This window comes from Ammospiza nelsoni, chromosome 1 (assembly GCF_027579445.1).
Source record: "Ammospiza nelsoni isolate bAmmNel1 chromosome 1, bAmmNel1.pri, whole genome shotgun sequence".
In the NCBI taxonomy this organism is placed as follows: Eukaryota; Metazoa; Chordata; class Aves; order Passeriformes; family Passerellidae; genus Ammospiza; species Ammospiza nelsoni.
The window spans coordinates 68,546,967-68,551,883 of record NC_080633.1 but is presented as its reverse complement, the minus strand read 5'-3'; the positions used below and the strand labels follow the sequence as shown (position 1 = coordinate 68,551,883).

At 44.8% G+C, this 4,917-nt stretch overlaps 1 long non-coding RNA gene across 1 annotated transcript; it reads right to left on the bottom strand.

Annotated features, from left to right (window-relative positions):
- Positions 1-289: 289 nt before the first annotated feature.
- Positions 290-4,328, bottom strand: LOC132077745 (uncharacterized). Its single transcript, XR_009419109.1, has 3 exons — positions 3,582-4,328; positions 2,348-2,398; positions 290-2,012 (listed from the first exon to the last, which is right to left on the bottom strand). It is a non-coding gene; the product is annotated as an uncharacterized LOC132077745 (long non-coding RNA).
- Positions 4,329-4,917: the final 589 nt, after the last annotated feature.

Here is a 4,917-nt window from a genome sequence, read left to right as displayed (position 1 = left end):
AGGGAAGATTAAAGAATAAGGGAACGCCTAAATTTAGAAAGAACAAAGAAGAGCTCAATAGATGAATGCAAGTAATTGCATCAGGTGCAAAAACACAATTAGTGACATTATAATTACTGAAAATAAATATCAATTTATGTGGGTATGCACTATAACACTTCTGACAGCCTCAAACAATGTATGATAGCAAATAGAAGTGGGATGACAGCTCCCTAATTTGTAAAGTAGAACCATAGAACCATTAAAGCTCACTTAAAGAATTTTATTCCATAAGATACAAGGACAGGAAAGGTTTCAGTGCAAAGAGGATAAGTGATAATAAATGCCCAGTAAAACCATGCATACATCTGCAGCTATTAAGACACACAGCAGCTTTTCTAAAATACAAATGTAGTACATGAAGTAACAAACCCTGCAGCAGCACCATGGAAAACTTTGGTCTGAAGGAGAGAGTGGGAAGAAGAGAATTCCCTTTGGGACAGGACACACCTCGCTTTAGATGCTGCAGGCATACAGGTTGCATGCTAATTGTGTCTGTGTCTTCCTCTAGTCCACAGGGAGGAACGAGTGTCACCAGAGACAATCCTTACCATAGAGATATCCATTCAGCGTGCCAGGTGGTGAGATGAATCCAGGTCATTTCTTTCCCTCACCAATTTTCATGAGAGAACTTTCCATCTCCTGGAGAATAATTTCTCCGGCATGTCTCCCCAAGGCTGGCCCTTTATGTGTGTGAGAGCTCTGCAGCCACAAGGCAGCAATATTTTTCCCTTCAAAACACCTTCACTTTCCTCTCCCACCTCCCCTCTTTCCTCCTGGTGTTTAGGTCCTCTTTGCTAGCAGGATGGCTTATTTTTTCATCCCGTTGCTAGGTTGGTAGCCTAGTTTCCCAAGGAAAGGAAGCCTATGAGATCACACTGTCTGTGCAAGCGCCAGTCGGTCCCTCCTAAATAATTTTTAAGCCTGTGAACTGGGTTTGATCAAACTTGACAGGGGATAGAAGTCTCAAAGGTTTGAGCTGCCTACAAGTGCTGTAGAAGTAGGCAGGCAGAGGAGAAGAAATGCTGGGAGTGCATCCACTGCAGAAATATTACTATTAGTATTATTAGACACCAGAGAGTCCACATCGAAGACAGTCATTACCACCGAACTCCATGGGAGATACAATTTCACAGACTCAGCAGCTCACACGATGACTTGATTAATATGAGCATGAGCAAAATGTTCTTCTCCCCTTCTTCTAGAGCACAAGGCTTCCAGTTGCAGAGCAGCAGGGGAGAGTGCAGAAATGACAGGCTGGCAGAGTGAAATCCGAGCTAATTGCTGCTCCTTCTCATGCCACTCCTCGCGTGGAACTCGACTTCCCTGTGACTCCGGTGCCCCCATTTGCATCATCTGGCTCACACAAAGGATGAAATTGCCCGGACTAAAGTGAGCAGAGCAAGTCCTGAATGGCTGTGGGCTCTGCTCAGGAGGGTGAAGCTGCCTCATAATGGGCCATGGTTTCTAAGGGCAGCTCCATGATGAAGCACCCAGCTCGTCCAGATCTGTGCTCCCGGCGCTGGTCGGCATTGCAGTTGCTAACAGAGATCCATTTACCACGAGTGTGAGCTGGAACATACAGCTGAGGACCAGCAAAAGCTGTGAGCTGTGCCTGGTGCGTGGGCTGGCTCTCATTTGTTCCTGCTGTGGCTTTTCCTAGAAGTCAGACGCCCCAGGACTGCCTGACTACTGAGCCTGAACAAAACCCTCACAGTTCCTTGTTAACACTTGCTAGGGAGAAAAACAAGCTATTTGCACAGGTGGGATTCAAAGAGAAGTGGAAATCACTTGTCTTACAGAAAAAAAGAAATATGACCCACTAACCACAGCTGACATTAAAATAAAAAGTGGGGAGTTGTGCAACTTTTTGTGTTCAGTGAAATATTGATGTTTTCTTCTTCTCCTAAGCCTTCTAAGTATTGATGTGCCAGATATCTGATTTAGGTGGAGAGAGTGCAAATCACCAGCACCTAAAGAAAATGGAGGGAAGGTAATTAAATGAACTTCTGGTGCACAGCAAAACAGGGGGCTTGTGAGCAGCGAGTGACAATGCTGAAAACAGACTGGGATTTTGCAAGCAGGACAGATATTGCAACCTGCCCTGGACAGTCCAGCCAAGGGCACAGGCTGAAATTCACAGCCTGGAATGCTGCAGCACAGCACCTGCGTGAGGCTGGGCTGCTACAACCTTCTGTAAGATGAGGTTTCTTCAGAGAGGGACGGGAGCCACAACTCTCCTGCACCCAGGGTTGGATGTTTTCTGTTACATAACAGACCTGTGAAGCGACACGGGAGCATCCTTTACCTATTATTTGTTGCTGTCATTTCAATCCAGGCGTTTTTCTTCTGATGAAAGCTAGAAGGTAAAATAAAATTTTTGCAATTAATAAAGCCTGTCTCCTCATGTAGCATTTCCCATAAATCTCAAAGATCTGAAAGTGCTGCTCCCATTTAATGGGCACTAGGAGTAAGGGTGAAGGAGACCAAGTGAAATGTCTTGGCAACAGAAAAAAAACAAGTATTGCATCATGGCTCTAGTAAAAGGGACAAGGGCATCTATTAAGCCTCAATAAACAGCAAAGCTTAGGACAATTTTCTGACATATTGGATTCTTCAATGAGGCATTGTGAAACTAATGTGACCAATGTTCCATGCTAACAAAATCTGTTCTGTATTTTTCATCTGACAACATAATTTAAGGATTTGTTAGAATATGGGAAACAAAATGAGGCAGCGCCTTTACAGGAATCATTCCTTTGCAAAAGGCAGCTCGTGCCAGAGGACTGGAAAATTGAAAGTGCCCCAGGGGAACAGAGGAAGGGATAAAACCTCTTACAATACCCAGTCAAAATAAAATACATTAAAATAAGCATAAATACCAAACTGACCATTTACTGCAAAACTTCTTGCACTTAAGGTACTACAATGGTCGGAAGTGCTACTATTAGAAGTCCTGACTAAGAGAGACTATACTAGACACATGGTTTGACTCTTGAAGAGGTGCATTTGGCAGAATTACACCATGTGCATAGCTGTATCTGAAGGAAACTAACTGACAGCCACTGCAGGAAAATAGGTGTTTTAAGGGGATAAATCTGATAAAACAACTCCTATCGCTATCAGCGATTGTTTCTTTCTTGCGGTTACTAATGGTTTTTTTGGTTGGTTACTTGGTTTTTACTTTGGTTGACTGAGGTTCTGAGGTTTTCATTTGCTGCCTTGGGGAGCATCAGTTTGAATACCCGGTAGTTTCCAAAGTGTTAAAGAAATTGGTGGTATTAAAGTGGTATTAAAGGATGCACTGCCCATCCACTCTTGAGGCTGCTTCCTGGCAAAAAAAAGCTGCTCTGCAGATTTGATCTCTGATGCTTGAGAAATCTAGTAAGTTTTTCACAGTACTTAATAAATTGATATCCTGGACAAGAAATGTGAAAGTGCAAAGCACAATGCACACACAAAGCTCTTTGTACTTTGGTGGCATGAGCCTGGAGTTCATATTGGGATAACATAAGGTAAAACTGAGCGTTCAAAATCCTTACCTAGGCAGAATCCACATTGACTTCAGGGGATACATTTCCCAGAGAATGGCTGTGTAAAGAAGGTCAGGACTAGTTGCTGGTCCCCTGCAGCAATGTTGTTTCTCTGAAGAGACTTCCAGCACCTGTGATCAGGGATTTATTACTGCTGGTGAGTACCAGCAATCGGGTGTTGGTCAGTCTCACCTTGACCTTCAGGAGGCTGTTTCCATCTTCATATCAGCTTTGGAGATAAGCAAACAAAGAAACAAAATAAAACAAACAGTACAGCCTAAAAAGCTAAGGCACAAGCCGCAGGCTGGGTTTCTGAGAATTTGATCCATTTAAACCTATTTCTTCAGTACTTCCTGAAAGGAAAAATCTGTGCCAGTACAGTCTGCCCATTTGTTAGCAGCCCATAGTTCAGGAGCATAGGGCTTTGAGCAAAATCTTCAAACACAGACCCATCATGGGGATTTGGGGTGAAAGGAACAGCCAGTAACTCACCAGTAACAGTGCTGTGGTGCCTCTCCCACATCATGTCCAGTTTCTCTTCTCACTGGTAGAACTGGGCAGCAGAAGGTCCTTAGCCCAAAGCAAAGGAAAGCCCTTTCCTGCACTACCATTGCAACGGGCCCTGGGTTGAAACTCTCCCTCAAGAGAAGCTCCAACCAGCTGGAAGCACATTTGCCAACAGTGCAATTGATCTTCAGCTGCCTTTAGCCTAAAGAAACTCTTTCAGACATCTAAAATCGCATCTGATTTCATAACAGACTCCTCTGCAATCCCCACCACTTTGCCTGCTCTCAACCCTGCCCAAAAAAACCCCAAGACCTAAACCAAAAAAAGCCCACCCAAACCCACTCTTGATGAAGAATGAAGTGGCTCAGAAGAATAAGCTGATTTGACACCTCCTCCTGCAAGTCCTGCCAGCCAACTCCTGCAACAGCCTTGCTCTGCAGCACCCTTCGAGCAGGATCTGCAGCTCAGGCAGGGCAGAGGGAAGCGGTGGAGGAGGGAGGGGGGAAGCACAGAGGCTGCTCACACAGAAAGCCAGGGCTATTCCTGCTGCCCGCCCTGGAGGCACCACCTCTGCATCAGGCAGGAGTATCAGAGGGAGAATCTGGCTTTCTGGATTTAACAAGCTCACTTTTCCTTTAATTGGGGCCCTCAGGCACTACTGTAGTCCACCTAATGGCACTAATCATTAATGAATCTGTTTGGTGAATAGAAAGGCTGAGCTGTTCTCTCTCTCCTTAGGTTGTCAGCCCTTCTCACAGAACTTAGTGGGTTTCACTGGGTAGGACAGCAACTGCACAAATTTTAAAGGGACCCTGGAGAGGAAGAGGGCTGGAAGAGC